General features: G+C 39.5%; 1 long non-coding RNA gene across 1 annotated transcript; it reads right to left on the minus strand.

Moving 5' to 3' along the window:
• Window positions 1-1,464: 1,464 nt before the first annotated feature.
• LOC120878995 lies at window positions 1,465-14,866 on the minus strand. Its single transcript, XR_005724684.1, has 3 exons — window positions 14,681-14,866; window positions 2,847-2,955; window positions 1,465-1,503 (listed from the first exon to the last, which is right to left on the minus strand). It is a non-coding gene; the product is annotated as an uncharacterized LOC120878995 (long non-coding RNA).
• Between the last annotated feature and the right edge of the window lie 234 nt (window positions 14,867-15,100).

Below are 15,100 nucleotides of genomic sequence, written 5' to 3' on the forward strand. Positions count from 1 at the left end.
GGCTCATCCACTGCCTCCCAATGCTGACGTTCTCACCCTCATACTGCAAACAAGAGCACGTGGCTTGCACTTAAATAGTTCCAATGGCAGAAATCTCACACCTGAGGCCAGTGCTCCTTCCTTGCCTTTCCTTTTCGGTTGCTATAGATTCTGAGAAAATGTCACAAAACTGCTCTCCCACGTGCCTGAAAGTATTTGGAATTACCTGTCTGGTCTGATTCTGTGTCTTAACTGCTTCAGGCTTGCTTTCTTTTCTCCTAGATGCAATCAGGAAATACTGAATTTAGGAAATAGTAAAAGAAAACATTTCCAATGAGCAGAATATTAATATGTGACAACTGAGCTTTCCCTATCGGTAGGGTTCATTCATGCATTCGACAGACAGCAATACCTTGATGCGGGATAGAACCTAAAAGCTGGGAGACCTACCAGTGGGATACCTTTCTTTGGCTTGGGTTTTTTTTTCATTTATTATCTTATTTATTTAATTTTTGGCTGCACTGGGTCTTCAGTGCTGCATGCAGGCTTTCTCCAGTTGAGGAAAGAGGGGGCTTATTCTCTAGTTGCAGTGCTTGCTTGGGCTCCTCACTGCAGTGGCTTCTCTCGTTGCTGAGCACCGGCTCTAGGGCCCTTGGGCTTCAGCAGTTGTGGGCTTTAGAGTGCAGGCTCAGTAGCTGTGGCACACTGGCTAGTTGCTCCGCAGCATGTGGAATCTTCCCAGACCAGGGATCGAAACTGTGTCCTCAGCACTGGCAGGCGAATTCTCAACCACTGAACCACCAGGGAAGTCCTGGTTTGGTTTCTTGTCTTCTCAAAATCTCCAATGTCATCTTTCCTCCCATTCTTAGTCCATATGATTCTGGTAAAGTTGCCCCACAACTGCCTTTACAGGCAAGGATGTCATCCCCACCATGGTACTGATGGAAGCTACCGCATTACCCTCATCCTTGGCTAATGCTTTGGGAATTGCCTCTTGCGAGACATGGGTGTCCAGAGCAAGACTCAATAATAGGTGCCAGAATGCACGTTTTAAATACAGGATCGTGGTCAAAGAGAATCAAAGTGAACAGATTGCAATGAAGGTCACTGGCTCAATCTGATTGGAAGGATAGCTGGGAAATTAGATATACTAAGTAGTATAAAAATAAAGTGAGATTTTATTAAGAAACTACTAATGGATAAAGAAAATATAAAGGTAGACCTAAACCAGAAAACACAGAGAAGGCAACGGCACCCCACTCCAGTACTTTTGCCTGGAAAATCCCATGGACGGAGGAGCCTGGTGGGCTGTAGTCCATAGGGTCGCTAAGAGTCGGGCACGACTGAGCGACTTCACTTTGAATTTTCACTTTCATGCATTGGAGAAGGAAATGGCAACCCACTCCAGTGTTCTTGCCTGGAGAATCCCAGGGACAGGGGAGCCTGGTGGGCTGCCGTCTCTGGGGTCGCACAAAGTCGGACACAACTGACGAGACTTAGCAGCAGCAGCAAACCAGAAAACATCTGTAAAGAATTAAGAATCAAATAGATGTCATATATATGTATATCTGAAATGTATTGAAACTTTATTTTTTCACACAAGAATGTAACATGCTATTTCCATATTGAGCCCTGTGTGTGTGTTTTGTCTTTTTTTTTTTTTTTTGCAATGTTGCTACAGTAATAACTTCTATACAGACAGCTGATGTATCCATCGCCTATTTCAAAAAACATTTGCGGACATTTCAAAGTGAACGGTGCCTCTGAGTTGAAGATTAACTTGTTTAGAAGACTTTGTGCTGCCAAAAATACCAAACGATAACCAAAAAAAAAAAAAAAAAAGTAGCTCCAACTTTGCTGATCTTTACGATAACCTAATCTCTCTCATGGCTATCTACTTTTGAAGCTCCATTAACTCTATCCTGCACAGGCTACTAGGGAAGTAGCTTTCCAGTTTTTTGACCCTGACACACATACAAAATACTTTATATGAAAGTTTAGAATAGGCATTTACATGTATACATATAACAGAGAAAAAGTGTTACGAAATATTGCTTTCCTTTACTATTTGCAAGTCACTAATATTTTCTATTCCATTCCCTTCTACTTCATCCTATTCTATTCCCTCTGTTTGTTTTGTTCTATCCTATTTCACTTTAAAATCTCATTTGGGGGCTTCCTTGGTGGCTCAGTGGATAAGAATCTGCCTGCCAATGCAGTAAACATGGGTTCAGTCCCTGATCCTGAAAGATCCCACATGTGCTGAAACCACTGAAGTCTGAGTGCCTGAAAGCCGGTGCTCCACCAGAGAAGCCAGCACACTGAGAAGCCCAAGCACCACAACTAGAGACTAGCCCCGTTAGCCACAACAGAGGAAAGCCCCGTGCAGCAAGGAATACCCAGCACAGCCGAGAATATCAATAAATAAAAATTACTTTTAATGTCATTTTTGACTCACAAAGTTGATTTCACAACTTACTAGTTGATCTTAATGAATAGTTTGAAAAATACTGCCCTAGTCTATGTACAGCAAAGGATGGAAACCAGACAGGTTCTCTCTCTGGACCCGGCTCAAGAACTTTGCCAATCTATTTCAGATTATTTCCATACTTATTTTTCATTCATTCACGTATTCCCTCATTTCACTTATCAGAGGAATAGCTATGAAGTCCCTACCATGAGTTGGGCACCTGAGTCCATTATTAGGAAAACAGTGATGGGCGGGATAGATTCCAGAGCTCACAGAACTAACCAATTCTAAGGAAACTTGAGTCAGAGGAGATCTAAACCCCAAGGGAGGTGCAGTGGTGGCGTGAGGAAGGAGGTCAAATGTGCCCTGACACCATGGCACTGGGGGAATCACTTACTCAACAGTTTCTTGGTGGTAACAATGAATGCAATTTTCAGCAAGGAAGCCGCTGTGTTTGGTTCTGCTGATAGATTAGGAATGAACACAGTCTCTTCACTGCTGCTAACCTGAAAACGTCGGGCGGGGAACACGAACGATTACAATAGTGCAACAGACTCACATAACCATTGTGAGTTGTAGAGGGTTAAGGGAGAGTTAAATACAGAGGCAACGGAGACTGTAAGGAGGAGGAAATGGCAGAAGATAAGGGCAAACACTGGGAAGGGAGCCTGGTTGTGGGCAAATATTTTTCCAGAATAGGAAGAGGTTTGAGTATTTTTATCAGGTTGAGGGAAAGGAACCATGGAGAGGTCAAGATAGGTTATGATTAATTGATATAGTAAGGTGTTGGTGGATTTGGGAATGGGGTGAGAAAGTGAAAGATTTCATCTGGGAAAGAGTAACTAGCCTGCTGACCATTTTATGGATAAAACAAAGCATAACAGTCAAAGTCTGCAATATTATTAAATTTATTACAAAGAGTAAAAAAATATTATTTGATATGGTGGGCATTTTTTCATTAGCTACCTTTTCTCTTTTTCTTGAATGACACAGAGATAGCAAGTTGTCCTGAAATTACTTCTTCAGTTATAAGTCCTGCCTCATCCCTTTATTTCACTGATTTTTTTTTTCCTTTGGGCCTGCAAAAATGACATCATCCTTCACGTGTGGCCCTTTATTTTTAAACTTGTACTTGAAGAATAATATATACATAGAAATGTACAGGAAACAAAAGTGTACAGCTTGATGAACTGTTCACAAAATGAGTACATCTGTGTGCAGCATGTAGCCCTTTTAAGAAACAACATTACCAGCACCCCAGAAGATTGACATCTCCAGACCCCTACCAGTTATTCTCTCTCCATCCAGGTAACCATACCCTGACTTCCAACAAGGGGTACACTTTTTTGAAAAGTCTTTAATGAATTTGTTACAATACTGCTTCTGTTGTTTATGTTTGGGTCTTTTTTAGCTCCCCGACCAGGGATCCAACCTGCACCCCCCCTGCACTGGAAGACAGAATAGACTAGGCTGCCGGTTAAGTCCCACAGGGTACATGTTTAGACAAGAAAATAATCTAAGCTAACAGATAAATAAATCCATGTGCACAAAGGTATTTCTTTAAAAGTTGTCCAAACAGGGACACTATTTCCAATCTGTTCTTGGTTGTTTATTCAAATGTTTCCCTCACTCCTATATTGTTTGCCCAGTTGGAGTAAAAGTGAAGAGTAGACCAATCAGAAGGCTTTTTCCTGGAAGACTCCCCTTAGAAACAAACATTTTGAAATGAAATGGGAGAGAGAATGGAAAACAAATGTGAACAACCTTTTATATAATAAGGGATGGCGGAGTCTGGTGGGCTGCGATTATGGGGTCGCACAGAGTAGGACACTGAAGCAACTTAGCAGCAGCAGCAGCAGCAACCTGTATCTGGCTATCATATACATCTGCACTTTGGTATCTTTTTTAAAGCCCAGGATATATTTTCATATTACTTCCAAAACGAAATTCTAAAAACTACAGAAAAGTCAAAACAATCCACAGTTACTACCCAGAGAGACCATTGTTTATAACAGTGAAATACAGGAAACATCTTAATGTCCATAAGCAGTAACAGTTCAACGTCCATCAATTTGTAAGTGAAGAAAGTCTCAGAACTATTTGCATAAAACTATTTCACTCATGTTAAAAATGCATAGATGAAAAAAATTTTGGACATTTATTTTTTAATCCAAAACAACCTTCTTTGATCTCACATAGACACGATTTAAACATTTTTTTTTCAGAGTAATTGAGAACACTTTAATACTTTGATAGACAATGCTATTTGAGAACAATGACAAAGGCTTATTTTTCATTTATTCAATGCATATGTATTGGTAAATAATGCTTTGGAAGCCAACACTCAAATGTCTTGTGGAAACATTAGGTATTTAGATATTACATATAAAATATATTAGGCACTAATTCATAATTTTCGGCATGTCATTCTCTTTTGTCATTAAAGTGTCACTAAGCCAAATACGACTTATTCAGATATATTATATGAGAAGTTAACCTGGAGATGAAACTAGAGTAGTTACCAGTAACGAAAAAGGAGTGAAGAAGGGGAAGGAGACAAGGGGAAGGTCAAGAATGAGATGAATTTTCTTTTCACATACGTATTACTATTTACCTGTATTATTGCATTTACACATATAATTGTAATTATTTACTTCAGGTCTCTTCCAATAGATTACATACCCTTTAAAGGTAAGGATAATGCCATACTCCCTAGCTTCTAGGATACTGCTCAGCACTATACATGAGCCAATATTTACATAATGGTACCTAGATACCAATAGTAGTACCTAAATATTTTCAAAAGCAGGTCCTTTTTTAAAGCAGATATTTCCATCTGAATGATTTACTTAGCAACTGTGGAAGATTTTCTTTTCCAAAGATGACCACCATGATATATTCCATCCCTTACACTCCTTGTTTGGTGAGGTGACACTCCTCCCATCGAATAGTGTGGCCAGTGTCCCCACCTCTCAAACCCTTGGCCAACCTCTGTGATGGCCTCGATATAGTGGAAAGTGGTGCCATATGACTTCCAAAGGTAGGTCAGAAAACGCCTTGGACTTCTGCCTTGTCCTCTTGGGACACTTGCTCTTGGAAGCTGGCCACTGCGCAAGGAAGCCAAGCTGGCTCACGGAGAGGCCACATGCAGCTGTTCCAGCCAACAGCCCGAGCTGAAGTCCCAGTATCAGCCAGCATCAACTGCTAGACGTGGTAGTGAATCTCTGGATGACGCTGCTGGCCCTGAGCTATTGTCATCAACTGATGCTGCAAGAAGAAGGAAAAGGGTATCTATCCTGTGCCCTATCCAAATTGTAGATTCAGGAGCAAAATAATTGTTTTAAGCCTCCTATACGTACCTATGTGCTTCCCAGGTGGTTTAGTGGTAAAGAATTCACCTGCCAATGCAGGGGACACATGAGATGTAGGTTCAATCCCTGGGTCAGGAAGATGCCCTGGAGAAAGAAATGGCAACCCACTCCAGTATTCTTGCCTGGAGAATCCCATGGACGGAGGAGCCTGGCGGGCTCCAGTCCACGGGGTCACAAAGAGTCGGACACCACTGAACACGCACTACATCCTGTACTTCCCCGTACTAATAGGTAGCTTGCTATGCAGCAATAAGTAAGCAGAACAGATACCACTAGTTCACACACCAATGGAAATGGAGGGAAGGCTCAGGGCCTTCAGAACCCTCCCCCGCTCTTCTATTTCCTGTTCTTAATCCAGGTGTATGGAGGAGTATCATGGAAATGGAAACAGCGGGATGAGCCCAAACTAGGACAAACAGTCCCTGGAAAATTAATTAGAGCCCATTAAATTTCAAACAGAAACACTCAAAATGCATTTGTGATGCCTGGATTTTTTTCTTACGGGAGGAGGCAGCAATATTTTCAGTGATTATCAAATGATTATGACAACCTCTTCTAATGTCTTATCAATATGTTAAGAAACATGTTATAGGTATGGGAAGTTTAATTATCTAATGCTAGTATTTTGTGATCTTGTAATGAAGGACCTGTTAACTTGCTGCGGGACGATTTGCCTAAACTAACTGAATAATCAGTGTGGACAGAATATGGTTACTGACCTCATCAATGCCTTTGACACAGTAAATCATATTGTGCTGAAAAAATTACGTGGGAGTGAAATGTGTGACACAAGCATGGATGAGTTAACTGGCTGGTTCACGGACACAGGCTGCTTTTTTTCCTGAGAAATTACGTGTGACAGTTAAATTAACCTTAAGGGACTTGGAGGCTGGCAGAGATTTGCATATTTTTTTCTATTCTTTATTTATGAACTGCCAAGTTTTTTCGAGAGTACAACAGTGCACTTTTATATTAACAATGAAATACATTATTTGGGAGGAAGCACTGAAAAATGAGATTGAAGAAACCAACTTGGGTCTTATCAACCATTTCAATCTATGAAAATACCGCAGCATTTAACCTTGGGTAGAACTGCTTTGGCGTTTCAGTGAAGATAAAATGTAAGCTATTTTTTTTTTTTTATTAAGAACGAAAGGCCTAAATTAGATCCTAATTTTCCTTTTATTCCCATTTAAATCAAACTACCTATTTTTGACTTTGAAAATGGCAGCTGTCAAGTTCACAAGTAGTCTTTGTCCAACAGGGGTGTACTTCTTTAGTTATCCAATTGAACAAACATGAGCCTTTCTACTTACTCTCTGGAAGTGGGATGCCCGCCCTGATAAAGTTGGAAGCATTGGACACTGAGACCCTCTGCTCCTCCCTTTAATGTTTCCTTCCTCTTTTCTGTCTTCAACTCTAAGTGCAAGCTAATTTAAACAAACTACAAATCTGAATCCTAATCACATTTTTTTAAAGAATCTCAAGAATATTGTATTATGCAGAGCTTGACCGTGGGTCGGGAAGATCTCCTGGAGAAGGAAATGGTAACCCACTCCAGTACTCTTGCCTGGAAAATTCCATGGATGGAGGAGCCTGGTAGGCTACAGTCCATGGGGTCACAAAGAGTCGGACATGACTGAGCAACTTCACTTTCACTTCACTTACATATTATGATTATAAAGAACATTTAGCAACTAGGGAGATCTTATTATATAGAACAGTAATTGTGATTACAACTATGCAAAGAAGTTGATAGGAAAAAGAAGGAAACATTTAAAAATGCTAACAATGATTGCATTATGATAGTAAAATAATTTTTTCTTATTTTTCTTTACAGTCTATAAAGGTGATTTTAAGAGCGATGAAGAATAAATGAAGATGTGATACTGTCAGAGCTAAGCTTGGTTTTGAGAGAAAAAAAAAACCTAAAACTAGCGTAGGAAAGCCACTAAGTGGTAGAAGTGGAATTTGCAAAATAGATGTAATTGAACCACAAACTTTAGAGACAAATGTTGATACAAACAAAAGCTAGGCTTTGAACAAAAATCAAATTAACCTGAAGTGGTTGGGAGAAAGGGGGTATTCTAGGTTTCCCAAGTGGTCTGGGGCTACGTATCTGCAGCCTTTCTGGCCTGCTCTTCTCTCACAACAAACTGTGGAAAATTCTTAAAGAGATGGGAATACCAGACCACCTTACCTGACTCCTAAGAAATCTGTATGCAGGTCAAGAAGCAACAGTTAGAGTTGGACATGGAACAATGGATTGGTTCCAAACTGGGAAAGGAGTATGTCAAGGCTGTATATTGTCACCCTGCTTATTTAACTTACATGCAGAATACATCATGCAAAATGCTGGGCTGGATGAAGCACAAGCTGGAATCAAGATTGCAGGGACTAGTACAGCCACTATGGAGAACAGTGTGGAGATTCCTTAAAAAACTGGAAACAGAACTGCCATATGACCCAGCAATCCCACTGCTGTGCATACACACAGAGGAAACCAGAATTGAAAGAGACATGTGTACCCCAATGTTCATCGCAGCACTGTTTACAATAGCTAGGACATGGAAGCAACCTAGATGTTCATCGGCAGACAAATGGATAAGAAAGTGTGGTACATATACACAATGGAGTATTACTCAGCTATTAAAAATAATGCATTTGAATCACTTGTAATGTGGTGGATGAAACTGGAGCCTATTATACAGAATGAAGTAAGTTAGAAAGAAAAACACCAATATAGTATATTAATGCATATATATGGAATTTAGAAAGATGTAATGATGACCCTGTATGCAAGACAGCAAAAGAGACACAGAAGTAAAGAACAGACTTTTGGACTCTATGGGAGAAGGCGAGGGTGAGATGATTTGAGAGAATAGCACTGAAACATGTACATTACCATATGTGAAATAGATCACCAGTCCAGGTTTGATGCATGAGACAGGGCGCTCCGGGCCACAGCACTGGGATGACCCTGAGGTATGGGATGGGGAGGGAGGTGGAAGAGGGGTTCAGGATGGGGAACACATGTACACCCATGGCTGATTCATGTCAATGTATGGCAAAAAACACTACAATACTGTAAAGTAATTAGCCTCCAATTAAAATAATTAAGAAAAAAGATTGCAAGGAGAAATATCAATAACTTCAGATATGCAGATGACACCACCATTACGGCAGATGACACCACCATTACAGCAGAAAGCGAAGAGGAACTAAAGAGTCTCTTAATGAAAGTGAAAGCGGAGAGAAGCTGGCTTAAAACTCAGCATTCAAAAAACAAAGACCATGGCATCTGGTCCCATCACTTCATGGCAAACAGATGGGAAAACAATGGTAACAGTGACAAACTTTATTTTTTTGAGCTCCAAAATCACCGCAGATGGTGACTACAGCCATGAAATTAAAAGACGTTTGCTCCTTGGAAGAAAAGCTATGACCAACCTAGGTAGTATATTAAAAAGCAGAGACATCACTTTGCTGACAAAGGTCCATCTAGTCAAAGCTATGGTTTTTCCAGTAATCGTGTATGGATGTGAGAGTTAGACCATAAAGAAAGCTGAGTGCCAAAGAATTGATGCTTTTGAACTGTGGTGTTGGAGAAGACTCTTGAGAGTCTCTTGGACTGCAACGAGATCAAACCAGTCAATCCTAAAGGAAATCAGTCCTGAATATTCATTGGAACGACTGATGCTAAAGCCGAAGCTCCAATTTGGCCACCTGATGCAAAGAACTGACTCACTGGAAAAGACCCTGATGCTGGGAAAGATTGAAGGCAGGAGGAGAAGGAGACGACAGAGGATAAGATGGTTGGATGGCATCACCGACTCGATGGACATGAGTTTGAGCAAGCTCCGGGAGTTGGTGATGGACAGGGAAGTCTGGTGTGCTGCAGTCCATGGGGTCGCAAAGAGTCGGACATGACTGAACGACTGAACTGAACTTCTCTCATAAGTATGTTATGAAACTATAATTTATACGTATACTTGGAATACAAATTCAGATTTTAGAGATTATCAAAAAGAAGTTCTTTCTCTCCTTGCTTAAGTAAATTTAATCTTGGATGATTATGGTTTTCTGGTTCAGTATACACTTGTTGAAAAAGATTCTAGTTACAAGTAACTAATAATAGGTTAATGCAAAATTTATATACAGTGTTGTTTTAAAATGTTCATTTGGCCTCCTACCCTGCATGAATTCAAAATAATTCCATCAAAATCATATTCATTTTCAAATATGAAAACAAGTATTATTGAAATTCTGGCTGACATCATTTAAACTCATCAGTATCATTATTTTTGGCATATATTTACTATAAAAACAAAGGACAAATCACACTATCTGTGCCTTGCTTGAAGCCATTTTTTTCCTGAAAGTATCATTAAAAAATATTTTTTTCTTAGGAAATCCATTTCATAGTCCTGATATGTGGCTGTACTAGTTCTTTGTTAATATCAACTGGGTATAAAAATTATTTATCCATTTCTCATCCCACAGTCATTTCTCTCTGACAAAAAAGGATGGGATAGTTGTTTGCAGAATACACCTTGTTAATGCTTTTTTAAAAATTCCTCTTCTCCTTCCTTAAGTAAACAGTTCTAATTAAATTTTCCTTACCTTCTATGCAACATCATTCTTTCCCCTTCATAAATAGCAGACGTGTTCATCCAAAGCTTCCAGTTTTTCCCCAGTGGTAGTTCCAGGCTCAGGACTCTATATGTACATGCATACATGCTAAGTTGCTTCAGTTGTGTCTGACTCTGCAACCCATGGACTGTAGCCCGCCAGGCTCCTCTGCCCATGGGATTCTCCAGGCAAGAATACTGGAGTGGGTTGCCATGCTCTCCTCCAGGGGATCTTCCCAAGCCAGGGATCAAACCTGCATCTCTTAAGTCTCTTGCATTGGCAGGAGGATTCTTTACCACTAGCACGACCTGGGAAGCCCAGAGATGTACAGTCTACACCAATTATTTAACTAAGGACTACAGCGAATCTATTTAGTGCATGTTTGTCATTCAGCTTTACACACGTTTCAAATATGAGCCAAGTATTCTGGAGATAAATCACACATGAGTCAGGTACTTGACTCACACTTACTTTTGACAGTAATCCTTCATAATGCTCTAATTTTATGATGTAATTTTAGTAGTGGAATTAACTTGGAACAACTCAAAATTATGTAATTAATTGCATTAGCTTCAATTATAATTACTGTTTAATCTCAGCCTGACACCCCAGCAGAAAGCCAGTACACACAGTGGCAGTCATGGTGGAGGCGGGAGGCCTTTCCAGCTGCTGGTTTGTATGGACTCAGTAATTATATAAACTATATTTATTTTTGCTAAAAAAAAAAATCTCAGGAACTAATCAAGCGTATGCCATTTATTTGGCCATAAGAGCTTAGAGAAGTCAAGGGATAGAGAATAAAGGGAAATACTTCCAGCAATTCCTAATTATGTTTCCCTCAACATTCATTTTGAAAAGGTTTAATTGAGGTAATTTTTAAAAGTTTCTGTGGTCACATAAATTTGGTTTATGCTGGATTAAAAAATTAAATAAGTTTCTTTACTATATCGTTCCTTGGTCTTTAATATGTTAATATATGTTGTGAATCTCCAAGATGTGAGAAGTAAAGTGTTTCTCAAACTGTTTTAAACAGAGAACACCCTCTCCTTTAAACAACAACTTCATTGAAGTATAATTTACATGCCATGAAGTTCACTTGTTTCAGTGTACAACTAAATGATTTTTAGCAAATTTACAGAGTTGTACCACCATCACTAAAATCTAAGTTTCAAACATTTTCACCACCTCAAAAACATCCCTTCTTTCCACATTTGCTATTACTCTGAATTCCCACCTCCAGCTCTAGGCAGCTACTAATCTACCTTCTGTCTATAGATTTGCCTCTTCTGGAAGTTTTATATAAATGGAACCATACAAATATTTGGTTTTTGTGTCTAGGTTCTTTCACTAAGCATGGCTTTGAGGCTGATTTACTTTGTAGCATGTATCAGGACTTCATTTCCTTTTACTGACAAACTATTTCAAATAGATATACCATATTTTTTTAATCCATTCATGAGTGTATCGGAAATTTGGATTGTTTCCAGTTTGGGGATATTGTGAATAACGCTATGGGATATTGTGAATAAAGCACAAACATAGTCTATGTTTGAACAACTTTTTGTATTTCTCTTGGGTATATATTTCGGATTGAAGTTGTAAATCATACGATGAATTTACATTTAACTTTTTAAGAAAATTCCAAACTGTTTTTCCAAAATGGCTGCACTATTTTGCATTTCTATCAGCAGTGTATGAGAGTTTTAATTTCCCTACACACTCAACAGCTAGTCATCCTAATGGGTTGTGTACTGTTATTTAACGGTGGTTTTGATTTGCATTCCCTGATGGCTAATAATGTTGAGCATCCTTTTATGTGTTTATTGGTCATTCATATGTATCTTTGTTCTATTCAAATTTTTTGCCTATTTTAAAATTGGGTCGTTTTCTTGCACCCCAAGAGTTCCTTGGTATTCTGGATATGATTTGCAAATATTTTCCCCCTCTTTTCATTTTCTTTTGGTGTCTTTTTAAGCACACATATTTTAACTTTTGTTGGAGTTCAGCTTATCAACTTTTTTCTTTTACTGCTTGTGATTTTTGTTTTTAATTTCTAAGAAAGTCATGAAGATCTACTCCTATGTTTTCTTTTAAAAAAGTTTTGTCATTTAGCTCTAACATTTAGATGGAGTTTGAATAGGGTGGGATACTTCATTTGAATATATCTTTTTGCACATGGATACCCAATTGTCCCAGTACATTTGTTGAAAAGACTACCCTTTTCCTATTGAATTCCCTTGACACCTTTGTTGAAAAGCAATTGAGCATAAATGTAAGAGTCTTTAATATGTTAATGTATGTTGTGAATCTCCAACAGGGAGGATACAGAATGTTTCCCAAAATGTTTTTAACAAGGAATTCTACCTCCTCCCCTCCCCCCTTTTTCAAACACAGGCTTTCACATCAGTTCTCACTGCTGTCCACAGCACAGACTTTAGGGAATGCTTCTCTAAAGTGCTCAGGGCTCTAACTTTTACTTGCAACTAACCTTGTTGCTTGGAGAAGGCAATGGCACCCCACTCCAGTACTCTTGCCTGGAAAATCCCATGGATGGAGGAGCCTGGTAGGCTGCAGTCCATGGGGTCGCTGAGGGTTGGACACGACTGAGCGACTTCACTTTCACTTTTCACTTTCCTGCATTGGAGAAGGAAATGGCAACCCACTCCAGTGTTCTTGCCTGGAGAATCCCAGGGATGGGGGAGCCTGGTGGGCTGCCGTCTGTGGGGTTGCACAGAGTCGGACAGGACTGAAGTGACTTAGCAGCAGCAACCTTGTTGCTTGTTTTTAGAGGCTGGGAGCCCGGGGCTGCAAAACCAAAGATACAATTTCTAGCAATATGCTTACAGTAAATACTTAAGACAACTCACTATGCAGACATGTATGTAAAGGCTGTTGGAAATATTTGGTATTGAATTAGACTCATATTTTACACATAGAAACAAATAGGCATAATGGATGAAACTTTGGAAGTAGGGAGAATTTTGCAATTGTGTTTTACATTTTTAGGGCAATGCAGCTTACCTGATCATGACATCTGACAGGAGTAAATATCAGTAATAAGTTGTCATGGTAAAGAAGATCTATTTACATACACTTTATCATATATATACATACACACCTATAGACACATATCTGTTGGAAATGTACTTTTTTCTTTTTTAAAACTAGTAGATTTTGTCCTAATGCTTTTACTTAATCAACTATAAGGCACAATGTTGGATAACTGCTTAAATGACCTTGTTAGAATGACAATAGTATCACTTTAGCCTTGTATTATTCAAACACACACACACACAAGTACAAAAATTAAAAAGTGGAATTAAAATTAGTGTCTTTATCATCCTGTATTTCTCTGCAGAACAAGAAAAAAACACATAAAAGTCAACGATGAGGGGAGAAAAAATTAACAAAACACTTTCATGGGGAGAATGTGTCATCATAAATCTCTAACCACAAAACCTGGTGGATGTCACTGATGGACTGACAGGCAAACTACTCCAGTGAATGCCTGAGGTTCTAGAAACCCACGTAATAAGGCACTATAAACCAAACGTGTAGGCGTTCTACCAGCATAGGCTGAGGTGCATTCAGTACCCTAACCGATATGTTGATTTCTCTCACCAAGCCTCTTTTGGTTAGTGATTTACCATTCTTTTTAAAAGCCTCATTTTGTATTCTGAAGATTTAAGATGGCATTATCTCGCCTTGTATAAAAGAAATCATTGCACACCTAAGTTTCCAAATACATAATATTTTTCTTTTGGACATTCTATTATGCCAAACAAAATTTATAGCAGAAAAATATTTTTTCTTGTAAAACTGTAGGCATATTTTGGTCAAGATTCAGAAATGTAAAGCCTTGCCTCCCTCTCTGTCAGGGTTTGTATTCTCTCTAGTTTTGAGCCTTAATAGCCCTTATCCATTTCTAGTCTCCCTACACTTTAAAAGTAACTTAAAAGTTCATTTTAGTTTAAATCTCAAACCTTTTTCAGATTGAATTTTAGTAATTAGCTAATTTAGGACAATTTACTTGTATTTTTTTTTTTCATTTGTTACTGAAACCACGCCCGATGCTTGTTCGGCATTTTAGATTTTTTTTTTCCCCCAAGCATACTTGGAAATATCCAAGCTCCTTCCCTCTAAAGTGCCACTTAGAGATTTTGTATTTATCTGTTTTTGGCTTGTGTGTTCTCATTCTTTCTCCTCTTTTAGGTTATGTTAGGCTTACCTGCGAGACCCTGCCGTCGAGGGAGAGGCGCTCAGCGTGGACGGTACCAAGTTGCACAGCTTTTACAAGTCTGCCCTCCGTGACCTTGTCAACCTCGGGCGCGCGGTGGGCGGGTGTTGATGACGCTACGGCCCAGATGCTCGGGCCGGCGAGATGGTTGAACAGTGACCTCCTACGAGTCCCGAGGGTGTGTGTGGGTGGAGCAGAGAGGGAGGGAGTTAGGATTTCACACAGTCGTGGGGCATCCGTGTTTCTGCCCAGGGGGGTAATCTCATTTTAGCCTGGCCCGCATTTCTGCTCCGGGAGGAAATAAAACTCCCTCCCATGTGCGCCCCTGGACAGTTTCAGAATGAGAGGGGGTAGGAGCGAGATCACAGCCTGGTGCGAGCAGGAAGTCATTCCCCAGGCGCTGGAAATGAG

The sequence above is a fragment of the Oryx dammah genome, unplaced genomic scaffold (assembly GCF_014754425.2).
Source record: "Oryx dammah isolate SB20612 unplaced genomic scaffold, SCBI_Odam_1.1 HiC_scaffold_19, whole genome shotgun sequence".
NCBI classification, from domain to species: Eukaryota; Metazoa; Chordata; class Mammalia; order Artiodactyla; family Bovidae; genus Oryx; species Oryx dammah.